This window comes from Heliangelus exortis, chromosome 5, assembly GCF_036169615.1.
Source record: "Heliangelus exortis chromosome 5, bHelExo1.hap1, whole genome shotgun sequence".
Classification (NCBI taxonomy): domain Eukaryota; kingdom Metazoa; phylum Chordata; class Aves; order Apodiformes; family Trochilidae; genus Heliangelus; species Heliangelus exortis.
In genome coordinates, this window is record NC_092426.1 from 17,096,896 (window position 1) to 17,113,981 (window position 17,086).

General features: G+C 43.5%; 1 protein-coding gene across 7 annotated transcripts in view; it reads left to right on the forward strand.

Moving 5' to 3' along the window:
* Positions 1-17,086, forward strand: part of FOXN3 (forkhead box N3) — a 201,461-nt gene that overhangs the window by 19,146 nt on the left and 165,229 nt on the right. Inside the window, exon 2 of one of the 7 annotated variants that reach the window (XM_071745814.1) lies at positions 3,269-3,399. The exons of the other annotated variants lie outside the window; for them this stretch is intronic. The gene's annotated coding sequence lies outside the window, so the exon portion shown is untranslated. The remainder of the gene's footprint in view (positions 1-3,268; positions 3,400-17,086) is intronic. 7 annotated transcript variants of the gene reach the window in all.

The window sequence follows — 17,086 nt, forward strand, 5'->3', positions numbered from 1 at the left end:
AATGTATTTCTAGACTGCAGCGAAGGGCTGGTGAGTGAGGAAGAGCTCTCTGGTGCAGCCTGGTCAGTACAAGAAGGTCACAATAAAACTGAAATAAAAAAATAATCAACTGTTTTACATTGTAAAGTGGAGTAGAAAAATATTTTTAAGTGGTTGTATTGTAGAATCAAGAATTGATTTATAGAGATCATACAGAAATACCCAGTATTAATGGTATGTGTTACCCAAATTATGAACGGTTTTCTGGCACTGAAGATACTAACAGCAGTATTGATAGCAAAAAAATAAATGGGCTAAAATCTGTCACATTAGAAGAATTCAGATTGTCTCTGACTTGCTTGTCCCAGCCATGTGTATCATCTGTGAGTGGGGTACTCCAGAAGCTGAGCTCTGTGGATCTGAGGTCTCTCAGCTAACTAGAATCAATAGTCCTCTTGCATGTATATTGAAATGTAAGCTGGTGAGGAGTAAGGAAACACTGCTTTGAGCCCTGCCACAACCAGATGTTAAGAGCACAATAAATGTCCCAGTCAGCTGGAATTTGTTGATCCTGATGCACTCTTGTCAGCGGGTGGGAGGGATGCTGCCTGGGATCTTGTAGCTCCATCCCCATCCCTGTCCCCCTGAGCTGACTGCTCAGCTGCTGCAGCTTGGTGACAGTCCTCATGTCCCTGTGCTGCCTGGGGACACATCTGCTGCAGTTGATGCTACTCTTGGAGAAGTAAATAGGCACAGGCATTGAAGGTGTTACCTTCATCAGCTGCCTTCACCTGCCTTGCAGGTCTGAGTTACTTGTCCTTGAAGTTACCTGGTTCTATGCAACTCTGTGTTTGTATCTGCCCAAGCCTTGTGTGTTACTGTATACTTGATGCAGTGTTCACCCTGCTGGCATGTTTTGTTGTCTTACCTTTCTCCAATTTCCATTCAGCTCTTAGATAGTTTCCCATTTTGCCTTTCTCATATTTTAAAAAAAATTTTCTTAAAACATATTACCTGAAAAATTTTTGGTTTAGTTTAGATTCTCCACATTTCTGACAAAACACCCCGTGTGTGTTTGATAGGTGAAGGTGGTCAGTTTTTCAGTAAAAAAAAATCAATTAGGATAGAGCATTTAGTTTTCCAGAACCCTGAGGTTCTGTTTCTTGGGTTGCAAACCCTATACAGATTTGCAGGGTATGAAAACTAGTCATCACCAGGTTATTCATAATTCTTCAGGAAAAGCAACTCTGGTTTGTCATTAATCCTGGGGAATTTATTCCCCATTCCCTAAATGTTATCCCCTACCAGTCCAAAGGCTGTCATTGTGCTGCTGTCATTAACCATCTGTTTAGCATGTAAAACTCCTCGGGGCAGGGATCTCTCATGTCGTTGCTTTGTACTGTGTAAAGCTGAGTGTGTAGCTGACACTTGAGAAACAATTAATGATAATGCAGCTCAGTAGGGTACTCAGATACCAAGCTAATAAGAGTGGTATAAATGCCTGGCTGGATGGGATTAGAGGGAGCTTCCATGTCCCAGTGGTGCGTCTCCAGCAGGTGAAGGAAAATAGTCTTAAAATATCATCTGACAAGCAGCAGTGAAAAAACAGATGGCATTTCTGAAGGATGCAAAAGAGTCAAGCATACAAGAGAATCATAATTTTGGCATGTATTTGTGTTATGTTTTGCTATTATTACTATTATTACTATTTTTACTATTATTATTATTTACAGTATTTTACCAGCTAAATATTTGTCTTTACCATAGAATAAGGGGTCATTTCAGAATTTTATTCTCATTAATGCTCGTATTTTGCTTTGCATGGTCTTCTGCGTGCACTATAAGTTGGCACTTTATTGTATTTTCCTTTGTATCTTAATGATCTGGTGTGTCAGGGGGAGAGAAAGAGAGAGAGAAGCTCAGTAGATTTTCATCTTATGTTAATCCATCAAAATCAAGTTAGTTGCAAGTGATGGAGGAGGCGCGTGTGTGCGTGCAGACGTCAGCTCCCAGCCGAAAGCTTGCCAGTTGCCCAGCAACCTTCCTAGAGGAAGATGGATGTCCTGCCACCCGCTCCACTTTTAGCTGAGCCACAATGTATTCCTGGTGCAGCATCCTCCGTGCATGCAGGGGATGGATGCGTGGGCTCAGCTGTTGGGGGATGTCGAGTCTCTCAATATTTGGCTCTTGGGCCAGGGCCAGATAAAAATGTGTTTCCCGCCGTCCTCGTTCAAACTGTTAATTCACTTGACTGTGACACGTTGGTTTGGGAGCAGGCACTGTGGGCCTGTTCACATTTCTTTCGCTTTTCCTGTCCCTTGGGCTCTTAAAGCCACACTGCAGACATAATTTCTCCCTCCTTTGTAGAAATGCCCGTATATGTAATAGGAAATAAAGGCTGTGGGAGCTCAGTGAATGTTGTACGTGTCACTGATCTCTCACTCTTTGGAAGTTCCCTTAGCTCCTGCATTGGGCTTGGCAGGGTCAGGTCCGACCTTTGCTTGAGCTGTGCTTCCCCATCCTATGTTTGTCTGGTGTGAGGTCTCATGTCCCACACATGAAGTGGGACAGGCATTGTCAGGATAGACCCCAAGGAGGTTCTAGTGAAATCAGAGGGCTCTTTCTGTTGGAGAATGTTGTATAATGCCAGTGTTCTGAAGCCAAATAGGACCTGACAGTATCTCTTTAATTTTATGGAATTATTACAGGATGCATTTATTCATTATTTGGATTTCTTAGAAGATATGCCAATCTCCTGCTCTAGGATGAATTTAAAATTCTTGTGTATTTTCACTGGTTGGAGCTAAATCATGCTTAAAAGCTGACATAAAATCCTGTGTATAATCCCAGGTATCTTTCATGGTCTGGCTCTGAAGCCTTTATTTATGTTGACAAGCTCTTTACTAAGGGTTTGATTCAGGAACACAATTACGAATGTATTTGACTTTAAATCTTTTAATAGGCCCATTGAAGCTAATGAACCTCTTAACAAGTTTAAACCTGAATATTTGCTTTGCTGGAACTGGGCGTATGAAAGCTGTGTCCCTGGGAGCCTGGGGAAGACAGAAAGGACCAGAAAGCGGCTCAGGTGCCACTGGATCAGGTTCCTTGACCACTGGAAATTAGGGTATAGTAAGATAAAAGGGGTATCAGAGAAAGCACCAGCTATTCTGAGGGGAGAAAAAAATTGCAGGCATGTGATGCAGCCTCTTAAGCTGAGATAAACCTGCCCCAACCCAAGAAACACTGCTCCACTTTGTCTGTGTTCCTCTCTCCATTGCCTGACCAGGAGCGTGTTTGTGGGCATGCAGCTGCTCCGAGGCTCTTCCTCACACCCCTGTACTGGGGTGACTCTGCCCACGTGCCTGTGACCTTAGGGGAGCAGGGACTGCCTCTGAGAGATGATATTTGTATTACCAGGTAGGTAAAACTGGAGCAGCAGTGAGCTGCATGTGGAACAGTTCAGCATGGCTCTTGCTTACGCTGTGCCTATGTATGTGGCAATTACGTGCCATTTTGAATGCACTTTCTGATGGCAAGCTATTTATCAACTGGCTATTGAACTTGTTATTTCCTAAAGCATACGGTGTATGGCTCCTGATTGAAAAGCTGCTGTTCTGTCTCCTTGTTCTTTCACCTTACATGGATTCTTTCCTATTCGTTTTGTTAAAGTCCTTCAGCTCTAGATTGATAACTTCTATCACTTGGATAGTGGAGTTTTGTTCAACACCAATGTTTTTGCCTCTGCTGTTTCTAAAATGTCTGTAAGCAGGGTGGCAGAGAGAAGTGCCAAGAAGCAGAGTATCAGATGTCTGAAATTCAAAAAGAGGAATGATTTCAGAACGCTGGTGTGCTTATTGGGAAACAAATAAGGACTATGAAAAATTAATGTCATGTTTACCAGATTGGAGCCTAGAGCAAAGGGCTATGTGTAAAGATTTTAATTGAATGAATCTTTCAGTTGCTGGTGTTTCTTACAATAGAAAGCGTGGTCTGAGAACAAGTGGTCTTGCTCCTATCCCAGTCTGAGCACCACTCTTGCAATACTCACTCTTACTTATGAGAGATTGCTGTCAGATCCTCTCTTTAGCCAAGCCCATTGTGGGTGGGTCCTGCTTCTTTTGACAGAGATAGAAGTTTGCTGCTCATGAGTTTCCCTTTCAGTGAAAGGTCAAAGAAAGACTTTCCTTGACATGTTTAGATCACCTTCCCCCTTAACTGAGGAGTCAGATGGGACTGTGCTCTGAGACTTACTGAAAAGAGTGACACTTGGGGTCTGAGCAAGGGGGAGCCCACTTGCCTTTACCAGTGCCAGTCCTAATGAGCATGTCATTAATTTGCATTGCAAAGACCCCTGGTGAGCCTGGTTCTGCTGTTACTCAGTGCTGTATAAGCACAAACCTAGAAGGGCCATTTGCCTCCTTCCCAGGCTGTATGTTCTGAGAAGCCACCCTATGGAATGCACAGGTGGGCTGTTAGGTTGTACCCTTTATTACAGATGGAGGAAATGTTTCAGCAGGAACCCCTCTTGCCAGTGAGGTGCAGATGTCCTGTTTGCCACAAGCAGCTGGCAGCCCTCTGGAGTCGACAGAGAGAAGCAAAAACACACTCAGGGTGCAAAAAGTGTACTCAGGGTGCACACTCAGCCCAAGAAGTGCTTCTGACCAAGGTGATTGGCTCCGTGAGTGCCACATTGCCTCTCTTCTGGAGCCCAGTGCAGCTGTAGGCAGAGAGCAGCACTTTGCAGCATCCTAGATTATGTGGTGTGGATCACTGATGTAATGCTAAAACAGGCCCACAGCATGGTTTCACTTAACTGGGATATGTTTAGAGCTTGATTCTGCTTGATGCTGGTTGTTTTTGCTTTCTCTTAGGATGAGGAGGACTTGAAGTCACCCAGTGCCATCCAGGATGGTATCCTAGAGACATGGAGGAAGGGTACAGAAGTCAGGTAGCTGATCACAAAGAACTACTAAAGCAGCAACAAGAATATCTGCTCTTATTTGAGACCATTTAATCTTTTTGAATGAGTGATATAATATTTATAATATTATAGTAGCTGTAATAACTTGCTTAAAAATTAAAAATAGTTAACGGGTGAAGTAGAATAAATGTGTAATGCTTCTCACTAAACTGCTCCTGTGCCTCCTGCTCTACGTTTTTTTAAAATGCATCATTTTCTCCCATTTTAACAACACTGACTTCAGCAAACATGCTGGCTTTGTATGCACTTCTGGATGCACAGACTCCTCAGAGAAGTGTCCATTTCCCACCAAACTTGTCCTTGCTTTCTGAGGTCTGTGGCTGGTTGGTCTCTGGTGGTGTCCTGGCCCTGCTGTGCATGGTGGAGGCTCAGTAGAGCATTGTGCCAGATCCTCAGCAGCAGCACTTCAGCTGAGACAGTTTGGTGAACTGAGGTGGCATTGAAACATATTCTAATGACTGGGGCTGTATAACTTGTACTCAAAAATCTTAAAAGTCAACACAGAAGATCTTTGGTCTGCATCTGTTCACATCTGACACCTCTTGGAAATTCACAATACGTGAACATGTACAAGAGGAAGATCCCGGGTAACTGCAGGCAGCTTAGCCTGACATCAGTCCCGGGCAAAAGAATAGAAGAACTGAGAGGATTTAAGGAATTAAAGGTAGGAAATATAATTAATGCCATTCAACATTTTTTTTTGGAGAATATATCTTGTCAAACAAACCTGATTTATCTGATGAGATTGCAAGCTTGGGGGGGGGCAACTGTGTAGATATAATATACTTTAACTTCTGTAAGGCGTTTGATTTTATTCCACATGACATTATGATTAAAATATTAGTACTATATACTTTCACTGAAGCACATGTTCAGTGTATTAAGAACTGGGTAACTGACAGAGCTCAAAAAGTAGTTGTCAATAGGGAATCATCCCTGAATGGGAACATTTTTAATGTAACTCTGAAGGGATCAGTCAGAGCCCCCACGCTATTCATCATTTTTGGCAGTGATCTGGAAGTAAATATAAAATTATTCCTGATAAAATTTGTGAGTGACACAAAGATTGATGAAGTGAGAAGGAGGGCAGTAGGATGCAGTGGTATTGGTTGCCTGGTTAATTGTCCCTGTTGAAACAAAAGTCAAAAATTCCTTTAAATGCCATTAAATAATAAAGTTTCCATTCATCTGGAGAGGAGTGCTGCACATAGCTGTTGCTCAACCTGGAAAGCAGAGGGTTTCTGAGAACTCTTTCAGTCTGCTGGCATCTTGGGAGAAATGGGGCTTCCCTACAGAAGAAGCTGTCCATGTGACAGTGGTGATGGTCTGTGGCTCAGCAGTGCTGCTGTTTGAGGAGCCTCCCTGAGGAGGCTGCTGATAGGAGACAACTCTTTACCTTCAGTGTTTTGTAAGGCCTAAGAAAAATGTGGATTTGGGACTGGCTACATTTCTGTGTTCAGTTGTCTATCTGTGAGATCTTCAGTATGTTTTCTCATTAACCTTTGTCCATTAGGGGTGTCTGAAGATGTTCCTACTGTATCACAAAAACACAGGAATCAAACTTAGCAGTAACATTTAGCCTGAATATGGGTCAGCGTCCATCTTGGTGTGACTGGCTTGTATTCTCTGGTAGCACCTCCAGACTTAAACTAGGCTACAGCAAAGGCTGTACAGCAACAAAATGCAAACACAGAGGCATTGCATACTTATGTCATTACTATATCATGAGTAACGTCAGGAAAGTAATAATATAATGAGTAAATCAGGAGCTTAGAATGTAACAGGGGCTCTTCTGAAGTGCAAGAGGCCCTGACATCCCCGGTCACTTGCACACCACAGGTGCACATGTGTGCTCTACGGCACAACACAACTTTTGCTTCTACTGAGACCTGGGAAAAATTTGTGTACCCAGATGCCATTTAGCACACCCCATTGGCAATAGGGGTGTAAGGTACCACATTATGAAGTGGGCCATACCAGTGCCAAGGGCCTTCAGCAGCGACCAGGGATAAATGCATAGAAAAAAGTTTCTGGATGTGTCTTCAGGTTTGTTACATTAGAGATTTAGAAAAGGCAGAGAAAGTAACAACTCTTCTGCTACTGCTTTTGGCTTTGACTGAGACAGATGTGCTTGTACATGTAGTGCCGAGACCTTCTGTATTTCAAAACCTGAACACAGCATCACAGAATTACAGGGTCATAATTTAGACTGAAAGGGACTTCTGGCAGTTGTCTGGCCCAACAGCCTACTCAGGGCCAACAAGAACCAGTTTCTTTCATATGGAGATTTCACAGCATTTTTGGGTGGTCTGCTGAAACACGTGAATACCCTCATTGTAGTTTTTTTGTGTGTTTCTAATCTGACTGAAACTTTCTGTGTTCGGCTTGTGTTTTTTGCCTTGTTTCTGTAGACCACCAAGGCTAGTCCAGCTCAGGTAGCTGTAGATGGTGATAAGCTCTCCCCAGAGCTTTGTTTTATGGGGCTGAAGAAGCCCTTCTCCCTCAGCCTCTCCATGTATGTCCTGTCCTCTAGTCCCCTGACCTTTTTAGTGGCCAGCCACAGGACTTGCTTCAGGATGTCAATGTCTCTGCACCAAGTGCTCTAAGGGTGTCTCACAGGTACTGAGCAGAGGCAGATGGTCATTTCTGTCAACCTGCTATTATGCTTTAAGAAAATATTTATCTTTATTGCTGTAAAATTTAGCTTTTCTCAGCAATATTCCAGCACATGGATGTTTTAAAACCTACTGAGGGAAAGTGGGGTTCAGTCAGACCAGAACAATGGAAACCTTAGATCAAACAAACCAGTGAAGTGTTCCCTAGAGAGATCCACATCAGAGTCAGCTGTGGCTTAGCCAGCCTCTGAGATCCTCAGCTGTGTAACTACCTTGCACCGGGGTGACAGTGAAGATAGAAATGCCCATGAGGAGACTGATGGGAACTTCAAATAGCAGAGTGCACCAGGCTGTGGTCCTTTCTTCCCTGTGCTGTGTCACTGCTTAATGTCTGATGCACGCAGCTTCTCCATCACTGCTTGAAGGACCAGGGGCCATTCATAAGCAGACCAACTTTTAGTGTAGCTTTCCAGACACGAGTTTCCCTAAGCTAAAAGAAAACAGTGTATCTTACTAAATAAATTATTAGACATCAATGATTTTCTGCCTTCTACAGCAGAGTTATTTGGAAGCAAGGAAGGAAATTGCTGCAGCAGTAAAAAACCACTGCCCTTTGCACTTACATGTTTCCCACAGAGTAGTCCTTCATTCATTGTTTACTTAATGAGAAAAGAAAGAGGTTAATTTATAAAAGCAAATAAAAACCAGAAGACTTTATTTGTGGAACAAAAAACTGAATTAAATGAATAGCCTATCCATTAGTGCTGCTAATTGTGCCATGCTCCATTGAGGAAAATACTCAGGTCTGCTATGATTTTGCTTTTGCTGATGAAGTCCTCAACCCCTCTCCAGTGGGGGTCCAAGCCAGCACTCTGTGGCAAGAGTTTCCTAAAAACTTTCCTTGCTTGGTGAATTAATTTTAGCTCAAAGTCTGTGACAGACTCAGTCTCTCAGGGGTTTCCTAAAATTAATAGATAGTGTAGGAATAATTGGCAGAGTTGATCTTGCTGGGGAATGCTGCTGTCTGAATCATTTGCAAATTCTTGTGAACATCAGCAAGGATCTGCTGCAAGGAAGAGAAAGAGGCCTCCTTAATTCTTTTTCTCTGCTCCAGAGAAGTCTCTTGTACCCACTTTATAAACTTGCAGTTTCTAGGCTATTTCTGTTGACTAAAGGATGTTGAAGAGGTTGTAGCAAAGCTTTCCCAGGTTAGGGGAAAGCTTTGCATTTCACCCAAGTCTCCAGTGGCAGCTGTTCATCTTTGCTAGTCAGTCTGAAATCTCTACCATCCTGATCAGGTAGGGAAAGTTAACAGGGCAGCTGTGCTGTGATCTAGAGGGGAGTGGGTTGTGTCTGCATGGAGGGTGGCTCCTTGATGCAGAGGCTGACTGGAGGCTAAAGCTGCTGTATCTCCCTCTCTTTCTTGACTAAGCCCACAATGGAGCAAAGAGGCAAAGAAGACTGGGGCAAGTCTGGGTCTGTAGCAGCTTGGAAAGGCTGCTCAGCTCACAAAGACATCTTGCAGTAGTTCCTGAAGATGCATCATAGGTGTAATGTTTGATTCCCTTTGCAAAGCTGGGAGTTACTGTGAAATGTAGATGAGGAAAAACTACAGTGGCTTAGATTTTGTGTTGGGAAAGGCACTATCCTCTAGACTGCCACTAAAACTAAAGGAAATACAAAATCTACTGAATTCTACCAGCCATTCTGTGAATGTTGAAGCTTCATGGTCTGTCTTTATCTGATGGGGTGTAAGGGGTTGTAAATCCCAGCCACCGCCTTGCGGAAGCAAGGGTTTTGTGCCCCTGCTTGAGAGCTTTTCCTTACTCATCACCTTTGTCAGCCAGTCCTAAACCTTGTTTTTCAGATTGTGATAGCAAGAGTGAAATGCTAATTGTGAAAACAATTAGTGAAAATTGATATCAAACTGATAAAACTGAACATATGCAGATTTTAATGCGAAAGAAGAACCTGGAGAGTTGTTTTTCCTATCCTTATGTCAAGCAGATTAATTATTTTAATTTATTCTGCAATTGTTTTATTTCTGACATGACAAAATCCTGCTACATAACTTTAAACAGGACTTGTTCCTATATTTATGTACTTTATTAGTATATTTAATATATACTAATAAAGTGTATGTATTTATGTATATAAATTAATATATATGTACTATGAGTGCATATATATATGAAAAAGTATGTAGTTGTTGCTCTGACATAGCTTACTGGCATACAATTAAATGCAGTCTTTGGAAAGTGGATTTTTTGAAATGCAGCCATCTCTTAGTTACATATTCAAAGAACATTGTAATTATTGCTGTGAATATCTTTTAAATGCTCAGCGGAAAAAGTTGCAAACATTTTTGTTAGAACATGTATTAGTTTGTAACCTGTTCAATACATCACCTCTTTATATGCCAGTTGGTTTCTTTTCAAAAATGTGCTATTGAGAAGATATATACATATTTTTATCATTGTGATATATTTTTATGCTGTTGCCACACTTTAATGGAGATCCAACCCTTCCACAATAACTTCTGGAAATATTTAGAAAACATAAGACTGTGCTTTTTCTGAATATATTGGCAAAGTTGTTCTTGGTTTCTATTTGGGCACACAAGTGATTTTTTTCCCCTCCCAATTCAAAGTAATGTAGTTTTGCCTGCCAATGGTTACATCAACATGGCAGTGTTCATTTTGTCTAGAAGGTACATGGTCTGTAATGTCTGGAACTGTGACTCTGGAACAGGTTTTGGGTTCCGGGAATGGACTGATGGGCAGGTGGAGTTCCTGGCTGGTGGCAGCTCATGAAGTGAGCACTGTGCTGAAGAGGTTCTTCTAAGCACCATGTGCTTGCTGGCTTCTCTTTTGTGTTCCCATGGAGCAACCTGTGGTTGCAGTTCTTAATCTGACAGTGTTGCAAGCTGCTTGGACCTCACTTGGGGTTTGAACTTTTCAGTCATTTTGGATGCTTGTGTTTAAAGACAGGGCTGATAGTTGGGATGGGAGAGTGATTTTACATTACAATACAATCAGCTTCTGTATTTGGATATGATTTCAAAGGAAGTCCAGGGATGTGTTGGTACAGATGAACTTTTTTCCTGGTCAGCAGCAGCCTCAGCTCCTGCAGTCTGCTTCTCTGCCTGCCTAGCGCCTTCCTGTTGGAGCATGGGTCAACATGTGGGTCGGCTGGGTGAGACTTTCTGGTGAAGCCCAAATCAAATTTAGGATCTGTAAGAAGTCTCCACTGGTTCCACAGTCTCCGGGTTTGGGCATTCAGCTGCTTTGTAAGCTCAGTTCTAGGTTTTAGCTTTTCTGGTTCATTTCTGAGAGCAAGGGAGATGAACTTTTTTTGGTGGAAGCTGAGTTTCTCCTCTGTATTGTCCTTCCTGCAGAAGCCCTCCAGGACTGGGGGCTGTTTAGTGCCAGAGGTTTTTTGGGTAGTATCTTTTCTCTTTTTCCTGGTTCTTGCTGCTCACTTAAAAAGTGAAGCTGGCCCCTCTTGGAAAATACCTTTTCTGTGTTAGAAAGGCATATCAGTGCTTTCATGCTTGTCTTGTTCCTGGTCATTCACAGCAACCTCCCAACAGGAACATAGACCCCACCTCTGTAGTGGGCTCAGGCAGGTCCCTTCCCCTCCTGAGCTCTCCCTTGACTGTGTTTGTGGTCTCGAGGGGGAGGCCATGGTGTTTTATGGATACATTTTAAAATGGCTCTGGGTTTTTTTGTAGGCTATTCTGCTTAAGTCTGGGAGAAAACCATAGTAGATTGAAGTAGCTAAAATAGCCTGTCTGTAGTGAGCGTGGCGGGGGCTGTGGGCAGGAGATCCTCGGCCCCCACTGGTTGAGCTGCGTCATCCCAGCACAGTGAGCAGCCAGAGTGAGGAGAGGAGCAGGAGATACACAACATGTAAATACTCCATAAATACTAGGAATTTGGCAAGGAGGCAGCAGCCGCTTCCTCTCTCCCTGAAGATACTGCCATATGCCCAGAGATGAATCTGGTTGTTTCAACAGTGTTGGCAAAACTCTGCTTTAACTCCCCATGGCTCCCGAGCTGGCACAAGCAGTGCCCTGTCCTCTGGGGGCTGGAGGTCTGCAGGGGGAGGGGGCAGCAGGGAGAGCAGGGAAAAGCACTGCTATGAGGGTACTGTCCAGTGACAGCAGCCAGAATGTGGGATGGGTGAGATGCTGCATAAAGCAGCAGGCTTGGGTGAAGAGCACCGCCCCCCCACAGCCTGGTTTTGGGGTGCATGGTCAAAGCTGGTGGGGAGGGCGAGTGCTGGTAGCTGGACGTGTGCCTGGGCATCTCCTGCTTTCACCCTGCTTCTCCTCTGGGTTTAAAGATGTGATGGGATCATGGCACAAGGTGGAATAGCTGCAGGCAAATCACTGTTATGACAGATATATTACTGCAATAAAATTATAAATTTATGGCAGTCAGAGATCTAGGCAGGCACTCATAACTTTTTCTCACTTCTGTGTATTGTCCCAGTCAGGTAGCGCATAAAAAAACCCGAGCTATAGAATAAAGAGCTGATAGTGGGCTGGCTGCGCTCTCCTGCAGATCATTTTGTGTCCAGGTGCTCTGCTCCAAAGCGTGGCACTGTGAGGGGCTGCTGAAGTGCCTGAACATAAGGGGTTTTTTTCTTTGTGGGTTTGGACAGTGGGAAACAAGATACTGCTATGGCACCTCTCTGAAAGATGTTATTTATAACCCCGTGGCAAGCTTCAGACTCACAATGAGTCTGAATGGCTTCAGTGGCAGCACTTTTCACAGCCCCACATTACTGCTACAAATTGAAGGTGCGAGCTGTGGTGATGTTTCTTTTTTTCTCGTCTACAAGGGGAGGAGGTGTTTCCAAGGGTAGAGAGGTTGGGGTAAAAATTTCCATCCAGCTCCTGGTTCTACTCTTCTGTTCGTAGCCCTTCTCTCTCCACACCATCCGTCTGTTGAAATTAATGCTTTAATAACCTCTGCAGGGTAGCACTGCTATATTCCAATGCTTCTTTTTGACTTCTGGGATTAAACTGCCATGCCTAGGGATCCTTGTGGACTGTGAAGGTCCCCGAACCGGAGTGTTACAAGCTCTCTGGAAACGGAGGAAAATGTGGGAGATGGTGGTTTCTCCTGTGTTTTCCTTGGCTTGCTTTCCTAGCTCTTGCCCCAAGTGGAGGAGAGACCCTGTGCCCTGTGATGTTACTCAAGGCAGAGGCACTGCACAGAGTGTGCAATGCCACAGGGTCCTGATGGATCCCACCTTGCTGCTTTTCTGCTCCTGACAGCCCTTCCTTGCCTGCTATTCTCTGGAGTTCAAGCAGTTTCCCCAGAGTAACCCTTAAGCTGTGAGTCTTCTGACTTACATGGTGGTTTTCTTTTTTTCCTTCAGAGGTAACCAGAGCCTGAGACCACCCCCCAGCAGTACTTCTTTAACACAAAAATTGTGTTAAATTGTCTTGTAAACAAATGACAACAGGCCATGCATTTCTAACGTTGCTCTGCTACCAAGAGCATCTCCTAAAGTGGGCTCAGGGTTGTCTGGATCCTGCCTGCATCTGCAGGCTGTCCCAGGAAAACTATTTCTACTGCCCGTATTTTGCTCTGTTTTTTATCTGCATAGGAGGGTTTTGTTTGGTCTCCAGTCTAATGCAACACAGCATGTTTTGTTCTGCTGCTGGTTGCTGCATCTGAGAAACCTCCTTGTGGGTCAAGATGATGCCAGTAAAGTGTCTCGCCCTAAAACCACGGCTGCAATCTTCTTTCAAGCCACTTTGTCTGCCAAGGTCTTCCCTCAGCCATGACAGTCTATGGTGGTTACCATGTTTATCTGGAGATCAGCATGCTCATTAACCAGTAATTGTTACACTATCATCTTCATTACAACTACATGGTATCAAGCAGGGTTCAGGAAGACAGATTCCTCTGTTTATCCCAAGGGCTTTCCTGTCCTGGCACGCTCTGTCCACTTGGATGGCAGAGACCTCTCCTCCTACTGTCAGTTGGCATACCTGGAGATAGTGCTATTTTCCCCATGTATCAGGATAGAGTGTGTCCTTTTTATTTTGCATCCTGGAGCCTTTAATTGCTCCCAACAAGTCCCTTTTACACTTTGTAAATCCTGTAGCAATTTCAATTTGAATTGCTTTCTCTGAGGCTTCTGTTTAGATGAATACACCTGCTCTGGGGTCCCACTAGTAATTGGGCTGTAATAGTTATGATCCTTTAAATGCACTTAAGGTACCATGAGCTTTAAGAATTGATAATGATGCAATCTGGCATCTCAGCACCAGTTTTGTCTTGTCTCTGAGCTGAGCATTTTGGTTTTAATTGTATTGTTTTGCCATTTGTAGAGATTGCAAACACTCATGCGTTGTAGAACTTGGACTTAATTAAATGCTGGCCTGAGCTCATGTACCTGTCCCACAGGTCTGGGTCCTGGGCTGCTCCTCAGTTCTTGCTCTGCCAAACCCCAGCTGAGCTCAGTGGGAGTTTTGCCAGGACAAGCCCCTAAAGAAGCTTGTGTGTCTCATTTGAGCAGTCATGCCTATTTGTGCACCAGCCCAGGCTCAGGTTAAAAGGTTATTAAACAAAAAATACTAAAGAACCTACTTGTCCTGGTCCTGCCCAGAGCAAACGGTTACCATGGGACTGGTCCAGCAAGTTAAAGATGGAGTCTCCTCTGGTTTGTGTTACCCAGGATTTTGTATTGTGGGTACCATGAATAAGTAAAAGCTTTTAAAATTCTCTGCTGTCTTAATTCCTCTCAAAGGAGAGGGGGTGGGGGGGAAAGAAAAGAGAAAGACATCTCTTTCAGGCATGCCTCTACAGTAGCAAGAGGTGTGCAGCCTGTAGCCTGCTGCTTCACTCAGAATATAAAATTTACAAAATTACAAGTTACGAGTGTTATAATGAACTGAAAGTAAATACACTTCAGTTTGCTATGAATCATTCTTTTGGGGTTTAATTGGACTCAGATGAGCTGTCATTGTTGCTGTGCAAGTATAGAGTTGTTTCAAAATTAGACAGGCATCGTTGCTCAGCAGACCAAAGCTGCAGCATCTGAGTAGCACAGGGGAAACCTTGCCCTCAAAGAGGCTTTCCAGGATGGAGGGAGGAAGGTCTCCAGGTGAGAAGGAGCTAGCAGCTACTGCAAGCCTCTGAGATCTGTGAATTCACCTGTGGGCACCAGTGGCCATCTCTGCTCTTTGAATTGCTCTCAGATGAACACCTTGAGTTAAGGTTGTTGCTGTGAGATGGAAGGCTTTCCTTCACCCTAAAAGCCCTCTAAGCTCTTCCAGCAGGGAAAGGGGGGCTTGAAATTATAGTAATGGGAACCACTATAATAGGATGTTACAGCAAATGAAAATAAGCATTCTGTGTTCTTCCTTCCAGCAGAAATTTAAGATCCCAAAGCAGAAACACCAATGACTCAGAAAACATGTTGCATCCGGGCCAGAATGGTACTTTCCGTAGGGAAGCAAATACAGTTTGGATCCATAAGAGTTGGAGAACTGGGATTATACCCCAGTGGTGTTTGGCAAGGATAGCTTGACTGCACTGGGGACATACAGAGAACTTTAACATGGGAAATGTCCTGTAATGGGGAGAGACAGAAATTGAATGTCACCCTCTTTAAAGCCATGATTGTGATTATGGGATGAGGTGCCTAACCTGCTGCAAGGAGATTTATATAAGCGATTCTCATTAATGCCAGTGGGAATTACTCAGAGCTATATAAGTCCATCACAATAAGAAATGTGCCTTGGCAGGTCACTATTAATATTTGAAGATAGTTCAAGCAGTATCTCCTTCTCTGAGACAAGTGGGCAAAAACTGGTGATATTTTTTGGGAAAAAGAAACAACCCTGTTATTTTAGTCTTCCAAGAGGTCATAAGAAGATGAACCATTCATAATTAAAGGTTCTCAAACATAAGGAATTTATTACACATGTGACATGTTAACAGTTCACATTATTGTAACTGTAGATGTTTAGGTATTATCTGCTGACTACTGATGGACAACAGTAGGGCTCTGTTTTTAGGCACTGTTAACCATCTCTGCTGACTACTTAGTCCCAGGGCTTTTGTCCTGTCTCTTGCTCACGGTGGGACAGGAAAGGTTGGTCCCATTCTGCATGCAGTTGCATTCTGTAATGAAACAGGACAGGGAGACTGCAGACAGCAGAGGAAAGACATAAGCAAAATCAGAATTTGTGATTTTAGTCTAGTGAAATATCTCAAAAGAGCTTGCTTCTTTTGAAGTGGCCATTGAAGTGGGTAGAAAGGGCTGTGTATTTATGTGAGGTACAAAAAGAGGCAGACATTGACCTCTACTTGATGTTTCTGAGTTGGTCCTTATCCCTCTGTTCCGTTTATATCTGTAACAAGCTCCGTTTGTATCCGTAACAAGCTTTCAAGTTGGTTTCTTCAAATTTTGACTGTTTTCTTTTGGCTGAAGTTTCAAGTTCTTTGCATGAAGTTTAAGTGTTAAAATCTGAGTTCCAGCAGTCAGTGTTATGGTAGGTAGAAGTCCTGCCCTGCATTGTACCATGTCTGGCCTGCAGCCTTCACCTCTGGTTCACCTCTTTCCTGTGGACTGCAAGGCTCAGGCTGCATCTGTGAGCAGTGTTGTTGTGGTGCTTGCCCAGTCCCCATAGGACCTGTGGCTAATTGCTGCCATGTTGTTTCAACTAGTTTTCTTTATTATTATTAGCATTATTTACATAATTTTTTATGGAAGCTCATTTCACTTAAATGAGAGAAAGTAAAATTTACTGTTCCTGATGGATGCTACCAGCTTTGGAACAACACAGGACATAGTGGTTGTGTCCCATCAGAGCAGATGAATCTTGCCTCTCACCCTGCAATGATAAAGGCCAAAGCTAACCCTTAGAACAGCACATTGTAGATCATGGTTCACCCTGAAGCCCAGGATCCCCTTCTGGGAAGGTCCTTGCTGGTGGCTTCTCAGGTTGAATTTCATCAGTTTTCACATTCCCAGCAAGTAAACAAGTGAGGTACAAGTTAGTGCTATGGATGGCTTGCTGCAAACCTTCTTCAGACTTAATTTGAAAAGTTGAGGCTCTTGAAGATAATCTTCTGCTAGATTAGTAACACAGAGGATGGCAGTGAATGCCTTCAGGGTATACTCAAAGCTTAAGTGGAGCAGGGAGCTAGAGGACAGCCTCACTGAAAGTGCACTTGAGTTTTCCACCTGAGCAGTGGCCAAATGGTGTCACAGTGTGTGTACCTCTTACCACCCCTGTGTGAGGCAGGAACTGTGATAGGAGGGTTTGGCATTACTATGGTGTGTGCTGTTTTAATGCTTCAACAGAGGTAATGGAATATCCAAAAAAGCCTGTAAAAGTAAACCCTGTTTGATGCTTAGATAAGTACTTCATCTTGCTATGTATGTAGGAAGATACCAAATAGTTTATAATTCACTGTCCAAGGACTTCATCCTTTTTTGCACTTTCTTTTGCACTCCAACTCACAGTATTTTAACT